The sequence below is a fragment of the Rhopilema esculentum genome, chromosome 14, assembly GCF_057945365.1.
Source record: "Rhopilema esculentum isolate cy_ngs chromosome 14, ASM5794536v1, whole genome shotgun sequence".
Taxonomy (NCBI): domain Eukaryota; kingdom Metazoa; phylum Cnidaria; class Scyphozoa; order Rhizostomeae; family Rhizostomatidae; genus Rhopilema; species Rhopilema esculentum.
In genome coordinates this window covers 2,731,720-2,744,754 of record NC_142828.1, presented here as the reverse complement: position 1 = coordinate 2,744,754, position 13,035 = coordinate 2,731,720, and the positions used below count along the sequence as shown (strand labels likewise).

Below are 13,035 nucleotides of genomic sequence, written 5' to 3'. Positions count from 1 at the left end.
AATTTTTTCTTTATGCAATCTAGCTCCACTAAAAGTTATAAAACCAACTACCTTAAATTTCCATTGGCATAATATAAATAATCCATAGCCAATGTTGCCTTTGTTTTCCTGGCAAAGGTCACAAGCACAATTGAAAGATGAAATTTTTGAAATTTTTTTTCTTGAATATTTGTAAAGTTAGGGAGTATTTTATTTTGCTGGGGATAGAGTTCCGTTTAGCTGCATCTATATGCTACTTAAATATATCCATATTTTTTGTAATGTATGTAAAGTTTTTCCATCAAACTACAAAGAAGAACACTATTTTTTGTACAAACTCAGTTTTCAGCATTCCATTTTTTATTCTCATGCTTCGAACATAACCAAAACCCTTAGCGCAAGCGAAACATAGCTTTAATACAAAGAAAATAATGTCACAATGTGGCTCCGTTGTTTTATGTTTGGTGTTTCTAACATTGTATGGGCAGTCATTCATTGAAATGATTTCATCCATAAAAGGTAGATTGAAATTGTCGCAACCCAGACTCAAAAAGTTCGGATCAAGAGCTTCAAGAGAGGTTTTGATGAACGAGCCCACCTCTATGGTACCTTTTAGATACCCTCATTAAACAAAGATTTGTAGCCTTTTACAAATTACTTTGATGGGCGAATTTTGCCTATTTTCTATAGCCCTTGCTACATTAGCATAAGTAGTAGTAGCTTTTCTCTAACGACTAAACTTCAAATCGCAATCCTATGATCTGATTTAAAACTGCCGGTCTTGTTCAATAATGGAGTCGTGACCACTTAAAAATGGTTTAAGTTTGTTGGTACCGTGACCACTAAGCATAAGAAGGATTAACGGTAGCAGCTAAAAAATTAAAGAAAGAAAGTGAGTTGTTTCAATGTCATTTAGCTAATCCCTGATTATGATTATCAGTAGAAGAAAACTCTCTCTCTTCAGCATAAATAACTTTTTACTGATATTTGCCTCCTGACAGACTATTTTTTACCTTCGTTGCTTTTAGTGGAGTTTTATTTTTCAATATAATTTTGCTAGTTAAAAAATTAAAAGTTTTTCTGCTTTCTTTCATTTAAACCGTTACCAACCAACACGATACACTTCAAAAAACTTTTATGCAGTCATATTTCAAATCAAATTCCTTTTTAAAGGAAGATTTACTAAATTGGCATTAACAACTATGTGCATTCATAGTGTTCTATTTTGTTAGTTTGACCTGATTCATTTATCAGTTATCTTTATCGAATGAGATGATAAATGATCGCAACTAATCAATCTTTATTTAATTTTTTTAATGTTTGACAGTTGATATCATGTCTGTGGTGAATAACAATTGCTTCTTAAGTACACAGTTAAAAACTCTGAAGTATATAGCTGCATTTGTGTAAAAGGGCTAGATTGTAGGGGAAGAGTAGGGGTAGTCAAACTTGCTAAATTATTCCTTAACTATTCCTTTCAAAACAGGTATTGAACAATCTTTCTATTTTTATCTGTTGACAATATTACATCTCAAATTGTTTCAAACACACTTAGTTTTTTAACTTTGTTTCTTTTTTTTATATTAATCTTTTTATTTGCTAAAACATATCTCTTTGTTAAATTCGTTCAATTGATCAAGCAAGAGCACCTTCGAAAAGGGGTATTTGTCTGAGAGAAAATGTATTGAAAAATGTAGCAAAGGAGGAAAGAATGAATGAAAAATATAAATCTCTACATGTTGTGTGTCATTCTAATTTATTTCCGTCGCTTACTATTTTCTCACCATAAATAGTTGCGAGCATAAGTTTATAACCACTCATTTACTCAATCCATTCAAATATTTTAGGCAAAAACAGCAGCGTTTTGGCAATGTTGGTGCTGTTTTCTTGTTTCACATCGATCTTTTACTTCTAGCTTATTATATAAAAGCAAACTAATCTAAATTAATAAACAACTACAAGTTAAATCAACAAATCAATAAATAATCGTATTTTTATCAAATTTGTCACTTGTTTCTATCCTGTCTAAAAGTGATTGCAAGTTCATAGCATCGATTATATTGAAATTAAATAGAGGCATTGAAAAAAAAAAATTAAATCAGATAACCTGAAACAGTTTAACAATACCATAAAATTAACATCTCAATAATACTTCATATTTTTATGACGTGACGATGCAATTTCATAATTTGAACGACTTCATTGCTAATTGCATTGTATTTAGAAGAAAAACGTCGAAAAATTCTTCTCGAAAATATCCTTTAAAAAAAAATTTAGAAAATATTAACAAAAATTGTAATCAATGAGCACTACTTAGCGAAGGGGTGAATAAACACTCCCCTATGCAACAAATGTTAGACGTTGTGCTCATTAACATGTTGTTGTTGTTTGTGTGTAAAAGGCGACAAGTCAATACAAATTAAACAGCTTCGTTCGAGGCATTGAGTCATTATTTGATTTTTCATGTAACCAATTTCGCTTGCTAGCCCATTCTGGCATGAGCATATGCTTAGTAATTGGTCACACAACGTTTGGCAAATGTAAGCTGTTATGACAGGGCAGAAACGGACAACAGAAACAGACGTGTCTCTAGTGCATATTCCGATTCTCTAATCACCGAACAATCACGGTCTTCCAATTTATTGATAAACATGACATGTCATCACATGACGAGAGCAAGCAATACGTCATTAATTAGCATTGCCTAATGACACCATTATATGCTATTTTCTAATAGTGAATTCCTGTTACATGCAGGGCTTGACCTGTCACGGAAATGCACCGATCGGAGGCAGTACTGCTGAAAGTTCCTACATATCCCCCCTCAAACTTATTTAACTTTTGTTCTACAATAGCAGCATAAACAGATTTACTCAAAAAAGGACTTTGCAGATCCAGTATCTATTCAAGCTTCGACCTGCAACCCATTTAACAAACATTTGAAAATTGCTGTGTAAGAGACTAGATCGGCTGTTGATTATTACAAACAGTACTGTGTCCGATTATATATAATCCGGGGTGACCATTCCAGCCTTCTATTTGGCCACCCCTTTGGAGTTTAAAGTCGACGAAAATCGATTTGGAATATTTTTTTCATTAGCAACACCATTATTCTTTAAAATTCTGATTGTTAAAAAGCCAGTTAGTCGCACATTGCGAAGCAACTATCCCGAGCCATTGCACATCTGGCATTTGAACTAACCACCGCTGGATCCCTGTTCCCTGCTTGTGCGTTCTTGGGGACAATTTCTTGATATGTGACCCTTTTTCGAGCAAAAGTAACATGTAACACGGCGTACTGGCTGTTGACGTCAAGCAAATTGGAAGGTCGGTTCTTTTTTACGAACAGCGGCTATGTACGAACTATGGTTCATCTTCAGCTCCTCCACTGCAGCTGTTAGCTTGCCCAGCTGCCCCTCAATAGATGTCGGTGAATGGACGACATCTGTGGCTGCAAACAAACCAGGGTGATGACCATGATTATCACATATCGCCAGAAACTGTTTGGAAAAGGAGAGCATCTCATCCAAGTTCGGGGTCGGGTTATGTATTGGTTTTCGTGCAAGAGGTTTTTAACGGATGGTATTGGGAAGTCCCTTCATAAATTGTCGGGATAACAAGGCAGAATTGGCAGCTTTTTCCAAAGTCGGATCCGCCTTTTTCAGCAATTCCTGAAGAGACCACAGAAAAACACTAGGATCCTCACTACTACGCAAAGCACGATCTTCAAATTCACGAAAATAGCCTTCTCGTTCAACAGCAGGACACAAGGCAGTGTGTAGACTGGTTACCAAATGTTCAAAGGTATCCTTTTCATCATCGGAAAGAGTATGAAAATACGTAGCAGCCAACCTTCGCAAAAAATGCAGGCGGTTTTACAACTTATGTTCGTCTGTCCAGCCATCAGCGGAGGCACAACAATTAAATTGGCGAAGCCAAGTCGGAAAATCACCAGAATCAAACTTTCCGGCAAAATGCTACTCGTCATTGCATCCCACCACTGTCACCAAATTGTTATGCCCGTGCAGATACGAACAACAGAAACAGACGTGTTTCTAGTGCATATTCCAATTCTCTAATCACCGAACAATCCCGGTTTTCCATTTAATTGATAAACATGACATGTCAACACATGACGAGCGCAAGCAATACGTCATTAATTAGCATTGCCTAATGGCACCATTAGAAAACACATGATTCTACGGATGTGCCATCTAACATGACATCAAATGCGCATTGTCAGTTCCCTACGTTACAAACCCAATCACACGTGTTTATCGATAGACTCAAAGATAAGGTCAGCAATCTGTGAGCATTATTCGCCAGACGTTTGCATCACACCGCTTCACCTGGACACATTGCCTTTCTTATCACGTGTCAATAAATTTCTCACATGATGTATATTCTATGATGTTTGCCATTACATCAAGACAACGGGCATTGGAAATTTAGATCGTGTAGTGATAAACACTGTGAAGTTCTTTCATTACTGCTATTAAGGCTACCCGCGGTTGTTATTCCTTTAGACATCAAATCTCTATAGGAATGTCTCCGCATTCTTAATCAGTATAAACCATTGGATATAATCTTCAATGTAGGCTATCGTTTCATTGATTCTCGCTGTACTTTGTGAAAAGAGTTGTAATTCGACAAACGAAACAATTTACATCAATTCACGACTCTAGCAGTGATTGTTTGTTGTATTTTAAAGCAATCATTTTTCGTAACAGGTGCTAGAGCTAAAAACGTCTTCTGCTACGGACTTCTTAAGTTGCTTTTTCTATTGATTTCGGTCGAGTGATTCTTGTGATTCCGTCCTTAGTTTGTTTTGGAAAACCCACCCTGTGAAAAGATAAAAAAGGCCTGGATACCTGACCCGTCCCTGCAGGCTGCACCAGTGCCATACCTATCTTCAGACAATGGAGGGTATTTTTATCTTTCTGATCTCACACCTTGTCTTTTCTTCTTAGCAGTAAACATGCCTGCCGAATGCTTTTATAGGATTTAATTAATCAGGATAGAGTTGTATAAAATTTGATATTCTCACTCAAAGGGCGAGTTTCGTCGTCTGATTCAGCTGCCTTCAAATACAGATTAGCTTTTTCATTAAACGAGAGAATTTGAAAAGGCGATTAAATACAACAGCCATCTTGATTAATTATTTAGTGCTGCGTAACACCTACACAAAATACAACATTCACTTTGCTTAAGGATCAACTTAAAACTGTTCTCAAATGTACGCAGTGTCTGACTGTCATTCTCAGGCCTTTGGTGCAAAACCGCAGCTTCATCAACAGTTGTACGAAATCGATAAACCTGATTTTATGTGAATAAAAAGGCATTCTTCATTGAAAGAAACCACACAGGGTTGATTCATCACGTATTGGTGAGTTTAGTGCAAGAATTTTTTACATAACTGTGGTTAAAATATATGAATAATGGTAGCAAATCATGATTAAACGCATCAGAATGCTGCATAATATTTGTATTGCCAGTACTGCGAGTCTCAAATAAATAAGTAATTCTAAGAAAATGTGCTCACAAATTCTGAGTTGACGAAGAGTTTAAGATATCTGCAGTTTATGAAGACTATTCTTTATATCGTTAAAATCTCTAGAGTTTGTGCAGATCAACGATGACTGACAGTTTGAGGCAAATGAATTGCAAAAGGGGCGTAAAACGGCACCATTCCGAAGTAGCATCCTCTTAACGAGAGCTTGAGCAAACGAATCTAGAATGCACTGATTTGGCAGGTCAATTATGCATGGCTTTTTTAAATCTGTACAGCTTCGGTAAAGATGCCTTCTAATAAGACACATTTCGTAAATAAGGTTCTGTAGTTAAACCCAACAAGCCTGTTGCATGAATTCCGAATTCCATTAGTCGGTGAATGTGTTCCACAAACGCCAGTATTGAGAATTTGACATCTCAGTCTGGTAACTATCCTTCACTTTGTTTTGAACTCTTATCTAAATGGATTTCATGCTTTGGACAAATTAAAACGATGCAATCTGATATTATCAATGATTTAACAGCTAAAGAAATTTTTACAAATAAACACCAGCACTTTAAAATTTACATTTTGTCATGTTTGTAAACTCGCCATGAACTGCATGTATAAATAAAAGAACGTTCCATTTTGTTCTCACAAATGAACTTTAACTTTATCAGATTTTTCATTAACTTGCATTTGCATAGATGATAAACGTTTTTGCGAAAAAAACATATTGAAAAAACAATATATCGCTAAAATAACAGTTTAAAATTAGCTTACCGTCGAGCCAAAATGGTAGAAACGTTTCAGGATAGCAATGCTTATCTACTCATATATTTTCATAATATTTCTAGCTGTGATCGTTAAAACTCTTCACTGTTCATGTTGTTCATAGGACATTCTGGTCTATTCAAGGCAATTGCGATGATTTTCATGTGTATTGAAATGGCCTACCATCACAACCCTTTCAATTATCATGTACCATTATCCTCCTCAATATTGATAAGAGATTTTATGTCCCACTGGCCATATTTTATATTTTAATCGACCCTCGAGACCCAGTCTCACGCGAGCCTTGTTTCTCCTCCGCTAGATAGTGTCTTTTCGTAGATTGTTATCTATGACAAATTGGCCATTCTAGTTTGCCTTAATGCCTCAATGCTTAAACTCTTTAGCAATGTCTTGATTGCATTGGTTGTGAGTGAAAATATATCGAAACGCGAAGAATTCATTGAAATGTTTTCGTTCCTGCCAGCCAAGTTCAAGCTATTGAAAAACATCTCAAATTGTTTGAAGACGCTTAGTTGTGGGGCTAAATCTGTTAGATCGCTGAATAATTATTATGAACTATTTACGAAGTATTCTAACACGATAGTTTCATAAAAAGCCTAAATTCATCATATTAATCTTATAGCCTAGGTTATAATATTCACATTTCTAGAAGCAAGTTTTCCTTGGACATGAAGATAGTTTTTAACAGCTCTACGCTAACGTGTGTCATCCTAAACTCTAGTTGACGCCCCTTGCTCCCAACTCCAACAATGTTTAGGCCACCTCTACCAGCTCAATGGCTGTACTGCAAGAAAAAATAACAAACACGACCTTTTACTTGAGATCCCTCAAAGACACGCATTAGACGAGGAAGTTTGCTTTATTTTGGAAAGATATTGACGATTGAAGAAGTTGTTACTTCTGCTCCTCTTCCCTTCAAATATCGACATACCTGCACAAGTTTAACAATGCTCCTGTTTGTAACACAAGCAGGCCACATCGATTCATGATAATATAGACCTTTTAAAGGGGTTAGGGTAAAAAATAACAGTCTAAAAAGTTAAGCACGCTAGTCAAACAATGATCGATTTCTTGTCGATACTCACGAAGAAGAAAAGCTGTGTTTTGAATGAACCGATCTAGATTAAGTGGAGTCTAGTTCTAGTTCTTGCTACAAATTCAAATAGCATAAATCTACGCTTTCTAAAGAATAAAGATGTATCGAAATGAAGGCAGGTGTTTGACAGATGAAGAAATGAAATATTATTAATCTTTTTATCAATCTTTTGATGACTCTTTCCTCTTGGAATCGCAAGCAGTCATCTGTCTAACAAAAGACGAAGATGGGAACTGTAACGTAAAGGAAATTTTAATTAAAACAATGCTTTATTATGTTTTATTTTGAAAACGGCATTTGCAGATTTACTCATCGCGGTTCTTAAGGCTTTGGATGGGTTATTCTGGCGTTTCGTCGACTATATATAGACTCAAAGCCTTAAATCCAGCAAACTATAGGCTGGTTCGGCAAGATTGAAGTAGCAGGCTCATAGAAAAAGAGCCTTAAGATAGACAACACTACAGAGTGACCCAATTTGTGATCTCCCCATTCTACAAGAATTCGGCATTACCTTAAACGTTAGGAAGGCTCACATGCATCTACGCTTCTTCTTATTTAGACCGATATTTTATGGAGGCAAGCAACGCTCATGATAACGAGTATTTCCTAAAACCTCTACATAGTGGTGGCTTTCATAAGAGGTTTTCGGTTGAAGGCAGTAGCGTATCGAGGGGGAGGCAAAAAAGGGCGGACGCCTCCCCCCCCCCCAAAGGGCAAAAACTATCTGCGAGAAAGGGCGCTTTTAGGCGTTCAAAATGGGGAGCCCCCAATTTTCCCTTGCTCATCTCGCCTTTGCCCCCATTTCTTAACACCCCGGCTACTCTACTGGTGGAAGGGGGCAATCGTTTACAGGCACTTGACTTTTTATTTCGCACTTCTTTTTAATATAATTCGTTGCTGATTTTCTACAGTATTGCCCACTTATTGCCATCCTTATGCGTACCTGATTAACATCGCTGCCTCTAAATACAATTATTTTTCCTAATGTACTTTCCCTGTAACACTTGTAGTTCAAGCCAGACGCATAATTTCTAACAAATTTATAGGCATAAAGTAATCACTAAGATTATGTATAATTAGCTACGGTGCTATTAGCTGAGAAATGTGAAAATGTTCTGGAATTCACTATCTAGGATAGCATAGAAAACTTTACTAGAATGTGAAATGTTTAAATAGAAAATTCAAGGACCAAGTTAGCCTTTGGTTCTCTTTAACATTTGGTTCTCTCAACATTTGTCTGTGCATTCTTCAAAATTCTAGTTTCTTAAAAGCCTCGTCAATTCTAGTTTGTTCTCAGCACATTCTAGAAGGTTTAGAAATTTGGATAGTGGATTCACACAGATCTGCTGACTTCTTTTCACTACCTCGGTAAATAGAATTTGATAGCAATCTTAAAAAATTGCATTTTTATAGATTTATAAGATGATCTTTTAATCCCAAGACTAATGTGAAAACTAAACTAGTTCAAAAAATGGTGGGAAATGGCAAGATTTTGGATTTAGACAAAATAGAGCTTTTGAAAAACAGCTTGTCTCCATAGGCAGTTTTTTTAGTAAATGCGGACTGCTGGAAATAACTCAAAGGAGCATATAATCAGCCACTATTCAAAAGAAATATTTAGCCATTAAATGACTATTCTCTTTACAATGCAATGTACGTTCAGGAATGAAGCAAACGACATCACATTCAGCTGCTTTGTTGCTGGTATGAAGAAAAGTGCTGCCATCAAAATAATTTATTTTGAAGCCTTTTCTATTTCCTCATTAATCAAAAATTTTGTTTTATATGCATCTTTGCTTAAAACACCCCGCTTTCTGTACTTTCTCCTAAATTTTTATTTACTATAATTCTATACTGTATTTCCTCGAAAATTGGCCGACATTCAAAAATAAGCAGATTCGAAAATAAGCCGAAAAATATTAGAAAAAACAGTAAAAATAGACCGACCTCGAAAATAAGCCGAGATAGTGCAGCCATTGCATTGCAAACTCCTTTAAAACAGTCAAACAACCGTTCGAATCAAATCATACGAATCTACTGGCAAACTGTTTGAAAATATGGCTCCTGGCTCCTGGCTCCTGGCTCCTGGCTCCTGGCTCCTGGCTCCTGGCTCCTGGCTCCTGGCTCCTGGCTCCTGGCTCCTGGCTCCTGGCTACTGGCTACTGGCTACTGGCTCCTGGCTACTGGCTCCTACAAGAAAGTCGTTCTCTGCTATGTTTAAAACAGAAGTCTTAAACTAAACTTAATTTTACAGAAGTATATTAAAGCATATTAAAGTATAATTTCTGAAAAAGACATTCGTATTGTTCTACAGAAGTGATAACTTTTGTAAATATCTACTTAAAAAGAATTTGTTTTTTCAAATTTGTCTTCCCTTTTTAGAAAAAAAATTCGAATAAGCAGATTCAAAAGTTGGCCGAAAATTTTCATTTTATAAAAAAATATGCTGGGGCTTATTTTCGAGGAAATACGGTATACTAAAGTGCAATACACTCATTTTTTATAAGAAACTGGCTATAAGAAACGAGTACTGGACAGTCAGAAAAAATTAGGAAACTTCAGCACTCGAAGCAAAAAAAATTAAGAAACTATTAAATCGTGATGAAACTGAGAACAACGAAATTTTACAAAATCCAAGAACATGGTTGCCCTGACGGCCTCGAAAATAAAACACAAGGGATAAAAATATACTTCCCACGTCTAGATACAGTGTCAAAACGGAAGCGAATCGCTTGACGTGATAAAAAAGTCATGAACATTTCATAACATCATTCATGACTTCATAATTAAGTAACTCTAAAGGAACAGTGAGTATTGAAATTTCAAGAATATTAAGAAACTGACATCTCAACATCGACCTTTGTTTCTTATAAAAAAGAGTGTAGTTTGCGTATGGTTATTCCATGCTAACTGAAAGATATCAGCAATGCATAGAAAGCGAAAACGTGCTTGATTAACTTTAAACTTTAACCATCGTACACTCCTCAATGTTTGGTAAATAATCAAGGATAATTCATACAGCTATCGACTAAGAGCATTTAACGTTTAAGCTGTTGAATGGTTTTATGGCTGCTGATCCGTCCTTACTCTCCGAATTGAAGCAGAATAATACAAGAGGACACAAACTAAAATTATTTAGGAGACTGTGCAACTCAAAATGGAGTTCTAAAGTGATGACGTCACACAAATTTATTTTTAGAAGTTTTTAATTTGGATCACAGAATCAATAAGAGCATCTTGAAATACCTCTAAATTTGCAATTTCAGTCCATTGTGTTACGAATTGGCCGAGATATGGCCACATGTGTATTGGCTCTTTTCCCATCAAACCTCTGTACTTTGGCCTCTTGTTTTTTGGCTCTGTTCATAACTTTATGTGCCAAAATACCAGTGATTCGTTAGCAAACTTCAAATCTTTCATTGGCCATATCTCAGCCAATTTTGGACATATTTAGCCAATTCTGCATGATTGAAAGTATTTCATAGTAATCTTTTATGTTATGTGATTAAAATTCAAAAATTCTAAAAATAGCTTTTTGATGACGTCACACAAGAAGAATCAAGTGCTTATCTACTGTCTAATGTAACTTGAACAAAGTCATTAACTTTCCCATAACATTTTTCTGAAGAGCGAAGGTTTTTATGCTTTTGCCATCTGGGGATGTTTTATCGGTGAATTTTCAAACTTGTCTGCAAAAAAAAGTCGGTTCACTCATTTTCATGGCAAATGGGGCCTGAACACTGGGGCGGCCTGAAAACTGATGTAAAACAGGAAAAATCAGACTACGATTTTGGTGACATTCCAAGAGGTTATAAGTTATTTTGTTGGTGTGATATGGAATGGTTCGGGAGATGAATCATGTCCGTCACGTCCACTAGCCCCCGTTTCGGGGTCATTGCACATGTGCATTGTCACTTGAAGCCTTGGCAGGAAGTTCAAGAATTGTGTGATGGCAGACAGAAAAGCTGTGCGAATACTGTTATTAATGCGCATGTGCTATGACCCCACAACACTGATTGGTTTAGGACAGTATTGTTTCGAAATAAAGGACTGCAGGTTTCGTCTCCCGAACAAATACATACATCTATATGAGTTTCTCTCTCAACTCCAAGTGTCTTTAGGTTACGTTGCCCCTCCAATGTTCAAGACAATCAGAACGTTTTATGTAAAGCCTTATGACAGGATACAAAATGCAGAATTATAACTCTATCACTTTGAACTTTCATCCTTAGAATATTTCTGATATGCGGGACTGTAAGCTCCCGTCCAACTTCGCGTGACAATCTTTACTAGTTAGAGATCTTCGATATAACAATACTCTGCATGTAGCTTCTTGTTGGCAGAGCCGTCGGCATTCGAATCTCTGAATATTGGAAACATTTATATGGTCTGGTAACAAAAACCAAGACTTTCTGCTAGTGAAAAAGTAGGCAATCTCTTTTCCTTCAATCCCACTCAGGGCTGCCTCGGCGCCAAATTTTTCAGTTCTCACGGTAAAATAGCAAAGTAACGCAGGCAAAGTTGGAGAAATTAATTTTTTCTTGTGCCCATGCTAGTATCCAACTCACTCTGGCATCATGGCTGTTATCCCCTGAGAGACTTGATTTTACACTCAATGCATTCTTTATGCAACCAGAGAGCCAGGATGAGGGCTATACTTTGAGATTCTCAGTCGGTTTGAAAAAAGCAAGATCTCTTTAGTCCTTTTAGTTATAAGCCAGCCTAAGCCTATAATTCAATCTGTACTGCATTGATCCGTCTATAGGCTCAACTTTTATTTGTTTTTGTTAGTGTGATCTTGATCGTCCCGTTCAGCAATATTTAGGGATTGGAAAACCCACACAAAAGATAAATCAAGTCTGTTGTGTTTCGATCTTCTATTGCTTCTAGGCTGAGTGAAACTGGAATGAAAATATTATGTTACGGAACTTCAATTCTTAGCTAATCGTCTTCAAGCATCTATCTCGCTTTTATAAATGGCCACAGAAAAAATAGACATTTTACGATTTGTAGCAGGATGCAATTTTTCTTGAACATCTTGTTAGGAGGAGAGAGGACTCACAAGCAATGAACCATCGTAAGTTTCAAAAAGCTTTTCTGCATTCTTTAGTTTAATCATACGTGTTCTATAATGGACTTATTATTGGGACAATGGTTCTAGCTTCATCCGATCCCACAAAAAGAAAGGTTTGTATGAGGTGTAATCATTAAAGACTTCGCATTTCGTAAGAGTCGGCGTCAAGGTTCGCAAAGAAGACCCTTTGGCAGAGCAGCAGCGGAAAAAATATATTTCGTAGGCATTTACTGACGGCCTGCCGCTGCCGTTTAAATTCTCTCGATTAAACAAGGTAATACTTGATTTACTTCAACAATCAAGGTTCTTACAAATTTGTGGTTCGAGTCTGCCATCAGGAAAAAGAACCAACTTGTTTTAATATGTTATCTTGGCTCTTGACATAAATCTAGGATCTTCGCCATTTTGTTTCAGTTAACTTTAACAAAGGTTTATAAAGATAAGGATTTTAAGTGTTGTGTTTATAGTCGATTCAAATTTTGTCACGATATCTGACATGAAGTACTTTGTTTTGTCACATTTTGATTCTATTAGATAAGTCATTACGCATAAAAATTAAGCATTACGCATAAAAATTAAGCGAGTTATTGAGAGCAAGTT

General features: G+C 36.3%; 1 protein-coding gene across 4 annotated transcripts in view; it reads left to right on the top strand.

Moving 5' to 3' along the window:
- Positions 1–13,035, top strand: part of LOC135696044 (acid-sensing ion channel 1B) — a 29,263-nt gene that overhangs the window by 4,193 nt on the left and 12,035 nt on the right. The window contains exon 1 of one of the 4 annotated variants that reach the window (XM_065215309.2): positions 5,022–5,365. The exons of 1 other annotated variant lie outside the window; for it this stretch is intronic. The gene's annotated coding sequence lies outside the window, so the exon portion shown is untranslated. Of the gene's footprint in view, positions 1–5,021; positions 5,366–12,285; positions 12,439–12,574; positions 12,710–13,035 lie in introns of those variants that run through there. 2 more of the 4 variants (XM_065215310.2, XM_065215311.2) reach the window with 2 other exon arrangements.